At 46.4% G+C, this 16,103-nt stretch overlaps 1 long non-coding RNA gene across 3 annotated transcripts in view; it reads right to left on the bottom strand.

Annotated features, from left to right (window-relative positions):
- LOC103549348 (uncharacterized) overlaps positions 1–16,103 on the bottom strand; it is an 83,027-nt gene that overhangs the window by 14,971 nt on the left and 51,953 nt on the right. The window lies entirely within an intron of this gene.

The following is a 16,103-nucleotide window of genomic DNA, read 5'->3' as shown; positions in this document are numbered from 1 at the left end:
TTGGTTTTAATTAGTTTAGCATTTTAATGTTAAGAAAGGATGAGAAACCTTAATAAGAAGCATTTTCCATTTGGGTGTTTAAATCTGTACCATAATGTTACATTAAAATCATTTCTGGTGTGTTAATTAATAAATCTTAGGAATATTGCAAATGTGAAAGGCCATTGTGACTCACCAAGCTTCACAGTAGCTCATTCCGTTTTAAAATTCTATTAATCCTTGTTACAAATGACAAGATCGTTTAATTTCTTAAATGGGACATTTTTATTACACATAGAGTCCTTCATCTAAGTGAATTTATTGGCTGTGACAGTCCTTAAAACTCGTTTTTGTTTTTCAAAATGCATTTTGTCAAATATTTTGCCTATGTTTAATTTCATCCATGTTTAGACCACAAATAAATCTGACCATCCTTCTCCAAGGCTCCACCCGGGGAGCTACGCCGAGCTCCAAGGCAACGAGCAGGAGCGAGCAGGGTCAAGCCCAGGGTGGGCGCGAGAGTCTGCCCTCACCCCCCGCCCCGAGGGGCCGCATGGAGACGCACTTTCATGCACAGAGAAGGTCTTTGCTGTTTTCGCTTGGACAGCTGCAGTGCGACGGGCAGAATAAAATCACCTGAAAGGTTAAGGAGATAAATACGTTGATATTTATAGCAATTTAGGATCCACTGAGGGGCTTGAGTGGGGCTAAAGAAAATCAGTGTTCTCCAAGCCTGATTTTAAAATATTACAATATTTACAGTATTATTCCTGAAGGGACTCCTTGGCGAAAGGCGCTAAGAGTTGCATTCGCTTTTGTATTTATCCCAGTCAGAGACCAGGCGTGTTCAGTACAAAAAGGAGCCAAAAGTTCATGGATGCAAAGCCCTCAGAGCAAAGGCAAGTCATTGAGCAGTTTGCTCGGCTCACGAATTTCCTGGTCGCTGAAGTTCAATCCTCCCATTTTATAGCTCTTCTACCATCGCAGGGGCTGCTGCTATTGATGCAGAACGTGTTCTGTTTTCTGGTAATTTGTCTTATATTCATTTGTCACCTTGTTTAATCCTTACTGCAACCCACTGTATTATGGTGATAAACATGTAACACGTGGGGGAAACCGAGGCTCAGAGAGAACGAGGCACTTGCCTCAGGTAACACAGGATTCACACACAGGTCTATCTGGATCCTTCCGCTATGTGCCATGTTGCCTGCTGTGCCAAGGTCGGTGGGATTTGAGGTGAATGGTGGCACCGAGCACCTCAGCTCATTCAGGAAGGCCATGGAGAGCATCGGCACTGGCAGTCCCTACATCAAAACGGACCAAAGCCCAGACTGCAGTGTCGGTGGTGAATTGAAGAAGGCCACACACTCCTTGACACTTCCCTCACGGAGAGGTGGGTCCTCTGCCCTCCCCCTTGGGTCTGGGCTGGCAGGTGGCTCCTTTGACAAATAGATGATAGTGAAAGTGATTCCAGGCAACAGTTGTCAGAAAAAATGCAGGTCGCCCAGTTCAATTTGAATTTCAGAAACATAACTCTTTTTGTGTGAGTACGCCCCATGCAACACTTGAGACATACTTATACTAATAATTATTGTCATTTATCTGAAATTCAGATTGAACTGGGCATTCTGTAGTTTTATTTTCTAAATCTGGCAACCTTATTCCAGTTCCAAGACTAGCCTTTGAGAGAACTGGAAGCTTCTGCCTTGACCCCTTGGAGCCTTGAGTAGTCACATAACACACCTGAACTAACCTGCTGCATGGATAAGCCTGAAAGGACATGGCAGGGAGGGCCCATTGGACCCATCCATGCAGCCCACCCCGCCAAGGGGCCAAGGATGTGAGTGAAGCTGCCTGAGATGGTCCAGACCAGACCAGCACCTGACAAACACGACTGAGCCATCCTAGTCTACACTAAAGGATGCAGAAGAATCATCAGGGAGCTCTGCCCGAAATCCCAACCCACACAATCATAATCCATAATAACGGTCATTGTCTTCAGCCTCTGTAGCAGAGTTCACCATGCAGCAATAGAGAACCGGAAAAGAACTGAGAAAGACAGAAGGGAGAAAACCGAAGTAGTGGCCAAAACCCACCATTTTGAAGAGTGATGAAGATCTCAAACGTGTTTCAGACATTGGAAAATATGCAACTGTTTATTTCACGTCAATTTTTAAATTAAAGTGTTTAGTTTATTGTAGCTCAACCTTTGCTGTAGCTTATTGAGTGCAAGTTGGTGGCTCACAAACACCATTTTTAAAATACACCCTGAAATGTAGAAATAATTCTAAGGAATATTTCTCAATCTTCACCTCTGTGGCGCTTCCCTTTAACTACATGGTACTTTTTAAAAAATAAATTAGAATAGCTTGTTTATGAGATATCAACAGCTGTTGATTCACTTGCTAATTAATGATTCAGACAAAAATCAGTATGTAAGATCCAGTGACAACCAGTTTGTAATTATGAGTTCTTTCCTTGTCACAAGTCTTATAAATTATAGACAATTTTAGAATTTTTGCTTATCACTGGTTACTGAATAGACTCTTTGAATGATTCCGGTCATTATTTCATCAATTACACCCAAGCAAGAAACGTGGGCCCCTCTTTGGTTCCTCCTTCATTATCTCCCAGGACCAGTCAATGACCACCACTTGTGGATCCTGGCCCCCAAACGGTGTTCAAATCCATGCCTTTCTCCTTCAAATCCATATACCCCATCACAACTGTCTGAGCTTAGGACCGTGGCCACGATCTTTTTACTGGTCGTCTTATCATTCTTGCACCCTGTGGTCATTTGAACAATGGCCCACAAAGATCTCTATGTCCTAATCCATTGACCCTGTGAGCATGTTACCCTACATGACAAAAGGGACTTTGCAGCAGTGATTAAGTGAAGGACTTTGAGATGGGGAGGTCACCTGGGATTGTCTGGTGAGCCCATGTGATCCCAAGGGTTCATATAGAGGGAGCAGTAGGATTAGTCAGAGAGACAGGTGGTGATGTGAGGCCAGAACAAGAGGTGGGAGTGAGGCACCCTGAAGATGGAGGAAGAGGCTGAGAGCCTAGGAATGCAGGTGGCCTCTAGAAGCTGGAAAGGCAAGGACAGAGCTTCTCCCCGGAAGCTCCTCCAGGAGGAACACGGCCCTTCAGACACTGAGATTTTTGACCTCTGACCTCCAGGCTGTAACACAGTAACGTGTACTGGTTTAAGCCACTAAATTGGTGGTAATTTGTAACAACAGCAAGAGGGAACTAACACATCCCCTCAATTCTTTCTCCACATTAACAAGGTCTCTTTAACTTATAAATTTGTCCGTGTCCCTCCTCGGCATAAAACTCTTTATAAAGGTTTCCATTTGATATTAAAATAAAATCCAAATTCCTTAAAATAGCTGCAGGCCCTGTTCCAGCCTTCCCTTTGTCCTCACGTCTTTCCACTCTCCCCACCACACTCTAAGCTCTGTTCCCCAAACAGTCCAAGCTCTTCCTGCCTCGAGGCCTGGGACAGAGAGCAGAATGAGTCACCAAGTCCTGTCTTTTTTCTCCGTAGTCCCACAGAGAGGTTACGTTTAGAAACTCCCTTGCAGTCAGCTCAGAGTCTGTGCCCACAGAACGGGTAAAGCCTGGTATTTGACCCTTCTAGCCGCTGCCCCTGCGATCATCCACACTCTCTCTCTGTTCCCATCTGACAGCGGAAGGCACAAGACGCTGAGCCACTGAAGGCCGTGGCATCGCATCACCGGTGTGACTGGGTGGAGCAGTGTCCCCCCACACGCTAGGTTTTAAAGTGAGAAAGAAAAACACTAACCGTGTTGAGCCACTGAGATTTGGGGTTGTTTGCTGCAACAGTTGGCTTACTGCAAAACCTGTGCATCAGCTGTTACCCCGCCTAGAACATTCTCACTCGAGATATTTCCATTGCAGCCTCCCCAAGTCTCAGCTCAAATGCCTTTTACCCACAGAGGGCTTTCTCACTACCCTATCTAAAGAACACCCTCCACCCACAGGACCTTGCTACACTCTTCATAACAGTTGTCGTTATCCCCAAAATTTTAGTTTTTTCTTTGCTTGTTCATCATTGCATCCTCTATGCCTAGTATAGTACCTAGCACAGAGTAAGCATCCGGTAAGTATTTGTTGGATGTATGGGTGGACGGGTGGATGGGTGGATGGATGGATGGGTGGATGGATGGATGGGTGGAAGGAAGGGATAGTATGAACACACAGGTTGACAAATGCAGGACTTTTAAGAACTTGGGAATAGGCTAACATAGCTGGAGAGAGGTGTAAAGATAAGCAGGACAAGACCATGGATGTTTGGATGTTTTGTATATTATTCTAAAAATCCTGATCTTTATTTTATAGGAATTGGGAAGCCATTAGGGTTTTTTAATCAGAGTGAGTCTTCCAGAATTTTAGTGTGGCAGTAGCGTAAACAGCGGTTGATTGGGACAGAAAAATTGGAGGTAAGTTGACCAATTAGGAAACCACTGGTAATAATAATGATAAAGAATATACATTATTACCATTTATTGGATCATAAGTATACATGAAGCATTGCACTAAAAATGTAATTGCATCAGAGCTCATTTAATATTCACAACAACCGCAGGAGTAAGAAAACATTATTATGCCTAAGAGACATGAAAACCGAAGCACAGACAGGTAAAGTAACTTTCCAAGATCACACAGCCAGTGAGCAGTGGAGTCACAAGCTGAACCCAAGCAGCCTGACGTCAAGCCCAGTGCTCCCAGCTACTGTTTGCTGCTGTGATCTCAGTATATGATCATCCCGGCTCTTTTTAGTATTTAACTTCGTCTCACAGAATCTCCTGAATCGCAGTTTCCCTTTTTGGTTAGAAACCAAGCCTCAGGGTATTTTGACTTCGTTCGTGTAACACACCTGCTGTCACTGTAGCCTCAGACATGTGCTTGCTGCTTCTGCTAGTTCACCGACATCTCTCTCGCTAAACAAGGGGAGGCCAAAAGAAGACACAGAGAAACAGGCAGAAATGCCCACGGATGGCAAAGATGCTGAAAGAGTCTCTCGGAAAGTCTGAATAAATACTTGGAATTACTCTCAAGCAATTTTTACTTTCCTGGGTGTGCCTCACTTTGGTCTTTCCAGTTCTGATCTTGCTGGTGGGTATTACAAACGTCGACCACTGCGAGGTGCCCCTGGTTAGAGGTGACATGGCTAGAAGTTCTTTCGCTCATCCTGGACTCCTGGAGATCTCTCTGCTTTAGCACCTCTATTGATTGGACACAAGCCCTTCTCTCCCTCAAACAGCAGGTCCAGGCATGTATGCAGGCTTGCTTCAATTAGGGGCCAGCACTGTGGCAATTGTCATTTTTCCTTTGGTATGCATGAGTGTTCCTATGGGAACATAATTTAGCTGGACATATTAAATCATGTCATCGGCAGTCACCAGCCAAATGAATTATTGATCAATGGCTGTGAAATCAAAGTGCATCTGCAGAATGACGCTTGGAAGCAGGGGTTCATTTACAGTCAGCTTTCTTCTGAAAGGTCTCCATCTTCCCGAGCACCGCCTGGAATGAGTTTTCCAGGGCTTTGCTTCTCATACTCTTAAATATCTGTATGATGTCTTTGAAAGGGCCTTGTAAGCTCTCAAGCAAATACAGATGCTGTGATGACTATCATTTCAGGTGACTGTCTTGTTTTTATGAGCAGAAATACACGAATGGATTTTCCAGCTTATATATTACCTAAACGTACTGCCTCCGCTCCTACCCAAAATGACATGGCCACCACCACCACCAACACTCCTTAGCGACCCTGTGGGTGGCACCGGCATGAGGCACTGGCTGCCCCACTATATTCCCTTACCTCCATATTCTTCCTTATTCTTCCTCACTCATCCTTCCCACGTATATCCACCTGGCTTGTTCCCTCGCTTCTTCTGCATCATGTGGTTTAATCATCCCAGCCTGACAGGCAGCACCATTACCATCCCCACTGGACAAACAGGGAAACAGAGATGGTGAGAAATGCACCCTGAGTTGCACAGGTAGTGAGGGGAGAGGCAAGATTGGAACCCAGGCAACTGGAATCCAGAATGGATGTGCTTCCCCCATTCTCTGCCCACAGGAGGCAGAGGGAAGAAGAAGTGTGGAGCTGCTGTGTGAGGAGCCTGCCTTGCTAGTTTACAAACACACCATGTCAGGGTGGGGCGTAGTCCCGTCTTTACCCAACGCCGCCTCCCCCTCTCCAGTCAGTGCTCCGCAGACTCGCATGCAGATGACCCGGATCTTCTTAAAGTACAGGCTCTGACTCCATCAGAATGGGGAACCGGAGATTCTGCACTTCTAACAAACTCCCAGGTCCTGCCAATGCTGCTGGCCTGTGGACGGCATCGGGGTGGGGAGGTTCCTGTGGTCAGCTCAGGATGAAGGAGGGTTAGTGAACAGGCTGGCACATCAGTCAGGTCCTGGCAGGAAAGAGATGGCACATTCAAGTGGTTGGCAGTGAACTTAACGAAGAGACTGTTCTCAGAACGGTGGGCAAGTTAAGGCAATCGCCAGGTATGTAAAGACCAGGAACTAGCTGTGACAGGAGGCCATTGCCTAGGTCTGAGGGGGATGAGGAGGGAGCTCCTGCCATGAGAGAGGGCACACCTGGAAGGCATTGTGGCTTCAGGGGAGGGACACAGCCACTGTCATGCACAGCCCAGGAAGGAGGGGCCTGGGAAGTAAATACCTCTAACTCTCTCTCCTGGTCAAACCCAGCCCTAATCACTAGCCTGAGGCACAGGTCAGGCCCAAGAAAGGCAGATGATGCTTCTGGAGATGCAAAAGGAGAGCAACTAACACTGGGTACTGTCTCCCTTAACTAACTGCCTGACATTGGAGGGAGGATCAGGCCAGCTCATTCATTCATTCATCCAAGAGATATTCATCGAGCACCTGCCGCCACTGTACACTCTTCTAGGCAGTGGAGATAGAGGGGGAACCAAACAAAGCCACTCTTCTCTTGACCCTACATGCCCGGTGTCTGGATAGGGGACCAGATGAACGGCTAGTGTACTGCTGGGCAGTTGTCAGGTATATAGACAAATAAAGCAGGACAAGGGAACTCAGAGGAACAGGAGGCGCTTTTATAGATAAAGTGCCCAAGGAAGGTGTCTCGGAGGAGACTTGTCAGCAGCAGCCTAAATGAAGACAGAAGACCAATGGTGGACACAGATGGAGAGGCCGTCCAAGGAAAGAAGGACAGCCAGGGGTCAGCATGGCTGGACACAGTGGTTACAAATGCGGCAGATGAGGAGGTCGCCAGCTTGCTGCGTGCACCCTCTGCTAAACGGTTGGTCTCTGTCATTTCCTCGGGATGGTATTCAGCTCCACCCTCGCCTCCCAAGTAAGGGAAATCACACCTTCTCTGGGGGCCCCAACCACTAGTCCCAGCATCCTGTGCCTTCAATAACTTCCAGGGTCCTCCCTACGGAACCACAAGAACCCTAGTGTCCTCTCTTCTATGCCTGCTGACGGCCTTGGGAAGCTGGAATAGGTGGTGGTCAGCCCCGTATTTCTCCAAGGCCCATAACACTATAGTCCAGCTTGCCTTCTGCCTTCAGAAATCTCTGCAACCGAAACAGGCAATAGTCAATACGATCAAACACATCTTCAAATGCAGAGAGCCTGTGTCGAGAACTCAGACCTCTCCCCATATCCACTTTGACAGCAGCACCAGAATGGGCCCAGGGGCTTATGGAGCTCAGCAAGCATCAGGAGAGGGACGAGCTGCCGGGCTCCTGGTTCTGCAGACACTTCCATCGACTCGGAGGATTTCTTTGGAGACTTGCCCTCGACTTCAAGGACGGAGACACCATCCTCCACCATGGCAGGGAGGAAAGGGCCCCACAACCACCACCTCAGACTCTGTGCTCCCCAGAAGCCCAGCCCCCAGGCTTGCCCTCCTCTCCCCATTCCTCTTCTCATACAGCCTGGGGATGTGTGTGGCAGGGTGGTGGGTGGTGTTAGTAGGGCCTGTGGAGGTGTCTGACCCCAACTTCTAGCACTCTCTTTAGAATATGAGAGCACTTAACAAGTTTTGTTTTCTACCCATGGGTCCTAGTTGCACAAGAAAGGCCCCACGCATCATCTTACTACAAATGAAACTAACACATGTCCATAGATGGACTTGTTAACAACTTTGGTACAAATGTGGTTTGGGAGAGGCGGCTGCACATTCTCATAGAAATGAGCTTTGGCTTCGGATTTTATTATAATTCTCCCCTTACTGCAACAGTGACCAAGTCGCATTACGAACCCCGTGCTTTTACTCTTCCCAAAGGCCTTGTGTGTGAGGAATATTCAATTGTTTTTTGATGACTGTAATGCAATCCCGCATTTGGCAGACAGGTTGTGGGCATGTGATTAGAGGTAGTAGCTGAGGCCAGAGGTCCTTCCTCTTCCACCTGAAGCAGCATTGATTCAGAGAGTGCACGAAGTTTGGGAAGGTGGACATAAAGTAACAGGAAGAATGGGAGCCTACATAGTCGGCTACATTAACCAAATAAACATAGGCCATGGAAGGGGTGACAGATGTTGCTGTCAAAATACGTCATCGTGATCTGACAGTGTATATATTAATAAGATTGACACGTGAGGTTCAAGTCATAAAATTTGGGAGGTTTTGTATAAAATGATCAAAATATATGCAGTTTCTGCCAGGATCCCATCTCTCCATGTATGGTTGGAGGGCATCTGATTCAGGTTATCCTGACAACTCTGAGCGGGCTTTGCTTAAAGCAGATTTTACAGCCTTCAGACTCCAAGAAGCATGAATGTCCAATTTGTAAATCATCCCATACTTGGTTATACACGTTCCCAGGCACTGCCCCCTATGGCTCAGGAGGCAGCCGGCGGTTAGGGAAGGCCCAGTGTGACATAAACAGAGCTCTGCTGAGCATCCCATTTGAGGAGGAGGACCCATGTGAGTCTGGGTTCTAGTGGAATTATAATAGTGATTACAATACCTAACATCAATTGTGTGCTTACTGTATGCCAGGCACTCTTTTAAACACTTTATGCATGCTATTTCACTTAACCTTCCAAACATCCCATGATACAGGGGCAGAGGCGGAAACTGAGGCACAGAGCTGGATAGGATTCAGTGGCAGGGTCAACAACTGAGACAGTGGGAGGAAGAGCGGGAGGCTTGCTGTGTCTGCTTAACTCCTATTCCAAATTTCTATGGATGTTCCTTTATTTTTTCCTTGCTGTTGATGAGTAGGAGACAATGACATTATACTTGCAATGCGAATTTCTCAGGTGTTCACACACGGTTCAGTTTCACTCTGTGCATCTAACTTTAAGACTTCTTTAGGGACCTCTACTCAATGGCAGAAACCACACAGTGACACAAAATAAACAAGCCACATTTGCAATCGCCAAAAATTGCTTCACACAGTAAAGTGAGACGTTAACAAACAAAGCGTTGTACTTGCGTGATTTACAATGCATTTTCTAATACACCGTCTCTAGAGCTGATAACCTGGTGAAATTTGTAAAGTCTTATCTTCATCAGAGAAGTGATTTCCCTTTCTGCAAATGATCTCTAAATAAGAAGAGGCATTTGTGTCAATTATTTGACACTGGAGACATAGTGTTGACCTACAAAATGAATTTCAGAAGGGGGAGGGGCAGGAAGCCAGAGCAAAACAAAGATCTTAAGTAAGTTGCAGGCAGAGACTGCCAGAGGAGTATCTTGGCCACGGCAAGAAGAGAGTGGCCGGTCATTGCTCCAGGGCAGTCACAGCTCATGTTCAGTTCCCACCGCCCACTCATTTGATTTTGTTTAACACCATGTCCCATCGTATCTTATTTGCCTATTGCGATGAAGCCTGTAAGGGTGGAAATGAACACGGAGGTGTTACTTCGAAAAAGCCACATCATTTGAACAGCTGTAGACTGTGTGTTATTTATCAGGACATTCGACCAAGCCAGAGGAAAGGGCAGCTGGCTGGCACAGAAGGAGAAGCCTTGCCCGGGCCGGCTGTGACGTGAATGGAGGGACAAAGTGAGGAGGGAGAATGGCAGAAGAGAGGACAACATCCTCCAGAGTCACCTGAGTGGAAGAGAGAACTTCCCTACCCTTTCAAAAGCAGAAGTGGTGTGCTTTCCAAGCTAATCTCAATATGATGGAAATCACACTGCAATCGGTTTGACTAAAGAGAAGATACTGGTAATTATGAGAACCCATTAATGGTGGTTTTCAGGCCGGTTTGGGCCTTTTGAGTCACTTGTTTTCACTTATTCTGCACCAGCCCATGCATATTACATCTCCTACCTGAAAAAATACCTCGATTCTGAGCTCACTCATCAGTAAATCTATTCTTGCTGGGACAAGACACAGACAAAGCAGTCACAGGATGCGGGGAGGCCCAGGGGCCTGAAACGGGCCTCGACCTGGCCTCCTCCCTCCTCCACCAGCCAAGGGACCTTCAATCTCGCACTGAAGCCCCCTAGGCCTTGTTTCCGTATTAAAAAACAGTGATTTTTTTTTGCAGGACGGAGGAGACGAGACCAGAAGTCAAGCTCATGGACTGAAGCTGGCACTTAGAGAGGCCTGCCAGGGAAGAGCAGAAGAGGTAACACTCCATGTGGAATAACGATGAATTGTACCTGCCCAGCATCACCCCAGTCTACCTTGGGGCTGGGACACAGTGTCCAGGAGGACCTCGTTCAAAGAAAAACCCTTGCTCCCAAGTCATCCAAGTCCATGCCCATTGGCAAAGCTTCCTTCCATTCCTATCAGAAGGCAGGCCCCCTGGGGATGGGCAGGAGAAAGACGTGACAGCGCGTGAAGGCCTCCACCAAATCCTCAACTATTCTAACGATTCTTATATAAGATTTCCTCTTCCTGATATTTCGTTGGTTCTAACAGAATTCTCATGAAATGGGTATGTTCATTCAGATCTATCAATAGTTACATACACATCTATCTAGCATCGGGTCTGAGCTGGTTTGTCTAGGGCCATGGGGCCTAATGGGGTGGAACCTCCCTGGGTTCATACCTGAGAAGGGATATAGTTGCTGGGCAGAAAGGGGCAGGCCTGAGCAGGAAGGAGAGCCACCAGTGCAGTGGGCAGGACCCCCTGCAGCACCTCAGGGGCAGTCCAGTCTGGGACGCAGCACATATCCTGGGCATACAGTAGGTGGGCAGCGAGGTGACCATGTTGAAGGGTGATGGGTCCTAAGAAGGGAGTCCTGCAGAGGGTCTGTCAGCAGTAGCAGGACCCCAGCAACCACAGCTGAGGGTGAGGCCGCAGCTAACGCCAGGGAAGGCCAACAAAGACAAGATAGCAAGGGAAGAGCCAGGATGCTGGAGGTCGCAAGGTGAGGCCTCAAGGACAAGAATCAGAAAAAAACAAGGACCAGTGCTGGACTCAGGAACAAGGCAGAATTCCAGATAGGCAGATGGGGCAGGCCCCTGGAGTTCCAGAACATGAAGCTCCAGAACATGCAGCTCAGGTACCCCTGAGTCTGGCCCTGGCACAGGAACAGACAGGACTGGGCCAGCAGTGGCAGAAAGCAGTCCCCAATAAGGTAAAGCATGGGACTTCAGGGCCTCAGAAAGACACCCAGTCCTGACGGATAGAACCAACAGCTTCGGGGTTGTTTTCGTCTTTAAAATAAAATAACAAAGACATGTTGTTACAAAAATCGGATAATACAGAAAACACAAAGAAGAAAGTTAACCCATGTTCCTTCCCATAAAAGAAATCCATCATTAACACCATGGTATATAAACGTCTCTGTTTTTCTTATGCGCATATACACATGTGTTTGTGGGGTTTACGTATGTACAAATATAAATTTTACCCCCAAAAATGTATTTATACTAACAGACCCTTTTATGAACAGCTTTTTTCACCTAACAATATGTGATGCATATTTTCTATGTGAATAAATATAAATCAATATCATCTTAAATGATTAGTATAGTACTTATTTTACACACCTGCCATAACGTGCTTTACAATTGCAAGACATTAAAGTTTTTCCATTTTCTTGGATTTATAAATGGTGCTCCAGTAAACATCCTTGTACGTTATTTCCTTAACCCAAGCTCCTAAAAGTGAAATCAGCAGATCTAAGCCCATTTTTAGTTGTTAGTTTTAGTCTTATCTGTTGCCAAACTGAACCTGAGGCAGCAGCTCTCCCCCTCGTGAATATTCATGCGAGAGGTCCTGTCTCTCAACAGCTCTTTGACCTCGTGAGTGTCTGTCACTTGGAATTTCGCTTGTCTAGACCATCCATAAGGGGTCTCAGGCCGCTCATTGCTTCTGCCCTTCACCCCTCGGTAAAATCTCAGTAAGAAAGACTTACAAATTGCCGGAGCACAGAATTCAGGAAACATGCAAACAATATCTTGAGAAAATTTTTGTGTATTTATTCAGAGTTGTTCTCTTCTGATTCTTACTTCTATATTTAAATTTTTTCTTGGTATTTGTGAATACTCCTTTTGAATGTGGCTTCTGTTTCTCACAATTCATATCAATGGACCACCAAAAAAATCTAATAACATACAAAAAAAATTGCTTGACAGAGAACATTGATATGACCCCCATTGTCTGATTGAATTTAAGGAGAATTAACAGTCCCAGCCTTGTGCAAACACAGGCACTGAATCACGGTTATAAAATGAGAAGCCACGTGGCTGCATTGGGATTAGATCAGAGCCACTGTGTGCATCACGCACAGACATAACGTGTAATCAAGAGTGGTCACCCAGCACAATCACGGGGGGCGCGGTGCATTTTTCTTAGAGCAGGATCCAACAAATTAGGGTTTCAGAGAAGAGAGAACAGCACTTGAGGAAAAGGAAACGCAACAAATTTACCTAGACTTTCAAAAAAGATTTTCATCAAGTTCCAAAGGTTGTGTATTACCAACAAGAATGTTCCTGTTACAAAAGGGACAATGAGTAAGAACTGGGAAAGACAAGACTGGAAGAACGCGGACTGAAGAAGGACACACGCCCTGAAGGCTTTGAGCTCCTTTCATTCCTGTGGCGCCTCCATCTTCGGAAAGCCTTCACAAGCCCACTTAAAACAGAAATAAATGAGATAAGTCTAAGATACTACTTTCAGGAGAAAAAATCTAAACCAGGACCTCTCAGGGGCCAGTGACATAATAATAGGAAGGTATTCTGTGGGGAGAGGGTTCTTTGGTTAAATAATTTAGGGAAACAGGTCATTCAATATCTCCCCCACCTTGAATATTCGCAAGGCACATTATCATTTTTAAAGCCAATAAGAAGTTCTTTGACTTAAAAAACCATCTTTAATTGTTCAAAAACTCTTATCTGAGTGAGCGCCTATCACAGTCTCATAGAATACCAATGTTTCCTGAACCGTAGGCTGATCTCAGTTGTACATATGAGCCCATGGGAATCAAAATGATCCATCATAACTAAAGACGCAACAGCAAACTGGCTCTCCATTAAAATAAAATTTTTTTAAAAACCCCAATTTGTAGTGTTTGCCAATGTTCATGGTGTAAATACTTCCACTGTGGCCAACTTGAAGGGAGGCTTTGTTTAACAATCAAGAGTGATTTCAAACTATTAACGTAGGCTATTCCTTGAAAGTTCAAAGTGCTTCTGTCCATGATCATGAACGTAAACAAAAAACGTCTGTCAACATCGACACGGTTGATGACGCATAGCTCTTGGGAATAAACTAGATCAGATTAAAGAAGAGAACCGATTGAGGCCTAGGGACACATTAAAGCAGACACAGAGAGGGAGAACATTAAAATGTAGACATATACACAGCCTGCAGGGAAGGTGACAAATCTAGCTGTGGGATTTTTTAGGAAGGAGTAGGAGTTTTCAGAGAGGAGGATTTGAGACTGAGAGAGCCCACAAAAATCCCAGGTTCGTGTTTATTTAAAAAAACAAAACACCTCTTCATATTAAATTGCTCCCATGACAGATTTGAACTCACAGCCTTCGGTGAGCCACCAGGGGCTGAATGAATAACAAAGTGTGTACCACCCACCCCTCCTGAGGGCAGAGACCACACCGCAAACAATAGGAACTCTGCATGTCCATCCAAAGAGCTCCGAAGTCCAAGAGTGCCTCCCGGGAGGGACAGGCGACACAAGGAGCACTAAGAGGAAAGGAAGATGGACCATCGGCCAAACTACAAACAGAAGGCATTGAACGGTTCTGCAGAAAGTACTCCAAACTGAAATCAGTCCCCTGTGCCACTCTGAGGCAGGAACTCAGCATCTCGAGGCAGGTTGTCATTCTTAGTCCCCTCCTTCCCCTCCCTTTGCCTGCAGTGCCGGGGAGGTGACACTGAGCAGACAGAGGCCAACCTTTCCATTGACAAGGGGCACAATTGAGAGCAAGCACACCTTGGATGTTCTTGAAAAGACCTGCTGGCGAGGATCATCAACATCTTGTCAACTTGTCAGGCCTGAGAAACTCCTACTCCTGCTTATGAGGAAGTTAAAAATTGCCGTTCCTTCTTTCAGCCCTGACTTGCCAGTTTCAAACTTTGTGGTCCTGTACTCAGGAAAAGTGAACTTCTATAAACGCATCATATTGCGGATTTTTTTTCCTGACAGATGTGTAAGCATGATGCAATTTGGGAGCAAACAGTATGGCCTTCCTATTAAAAGGACAAAAAAATTCTGGACATGCACTATTTTCAGTGAGGAATGGGGGATCCAAGTTGTGGGGACCTGCCCAACGAGATTCTCATATTGACACTGTTTCACGGGTCACACGGCGCTGAGCTTCGTGGAGCCTCCAGGGACACGGCCACTTACTACACAAGATGTTCATGCACCACAATTAGAATTAAATGAGCATATGGCAGAAGAAATCTGCTCACAGGAAAAGAAAATGAAAACTAATATCACAGGGAAAACCTTAGACCCATCTGAGAGTCTATGGGCAGAGTGATGCCAACCTGAGGAACAGGAGCTGGGAGCTGGTCGCACGGTGGGCGGGCCCCAGGGACGAGCGCTGCGTGCTGGACATTCAGATCACCCTTGGCTTCTGCCTGCAACTTAAAATCCTACTATCCTGTCCCTGCTGATGTTTGCGTCTCTTGCAACGATTTAGCAAACAAGGCTCCTCGCTATGAAGACTTAGTCCTTTTAAGGTTTGAAAGATACTTCACAGAAAAGGAATTAGCAGCCAGTTTAATTTTTCACCTTAACTTGCATTTCAGTTGCTCTGGCCTCAGAGAGGATTTCTTTGAATGCCTTCCCATCATGACGCCGGGGTCATGGAATCAGACGGCCTGCAGGTTCTCCCCGGAAGGAGGCCGAACAGTCGCGCTACCAGGGCCTCCTTTGTTAAAGGCAGGCTTAATAGCTTTATCAATAAGCTCTTTATTCCTTGAGTCACCTTGTAGCAATCAAACCAGCTAGAAAAGTGTTTCTGATCTTGGGTACTTGTAAACTTTGGCCCCAGTTGGTCTGTCTAGGGGGGCTCCGGACTGTGACATCTCCATGCAGTCATCCTGGCTCTGGCCAAGGGGACCTAATTATTAAATTGAATGCTCTCTTGGCCCCGTTTTCTCATGAAAAGAAAATGTATTTCGTGGTGCCAGTTGCTCGTTCGGGTTCTTGACAATGATCTCTCCGGATCCCCTCACTAGCCACAAGGAGGGTGGGACTCAATGCGAAGCCAGTATTGCCCCCTGAAATATCCTTGTGGTGACTACCCTCTAATTAAAAACACCTTGCAACATTCACGCCCTTCCGAAGCCCTCACCCTTTGACTCGTGGCTGGCCTGGTACAGCCAACCAAATGTGAGAGAAGCATTGCCGCATGCTTCTGAGGCTGGGGTGCAAGTTTCTGCCTTTGTCTCTTGAAAGGCTTGTTCTGGAGAAAGCCAAGCCCTGTGCAAGAAGTCTGAACACCCTCGACCACCACGCTGTGAGGAAGCCCAAGCCAGCACATGGAAAAGCAGCATGGAGAGGCAGAGCCAGGCGACTGCAGCTGTGCCAGCTGTCCGAGCTGGGTGCCAGATGCCTGAGTGAAGAAGCTGAGTGGGACCCCCCACCCAGGAAAGCTTTCAGATGAGTTCCAGTTCCAGTCATGACCTGACCGTAAGTGTGTGAGACCCCAA

This window comes from Equus przewalskii, chromosome 14 (genome assembly GCF_037783145.1).
Source record: "Equus przewalskii isolate Varuska chromosome 14, EquPr2, whole genome shotgun sequence".
NCBI lineage: Eukaryota > Metazoa > Chordata > Mammalia > Perissodactyla > Equidae > Equus > Equus przewalskii.
Note: the sequence above shows the minus strand (reverse complement) of the source record. Positions and strands in the feature narration are given on the sequence as shown.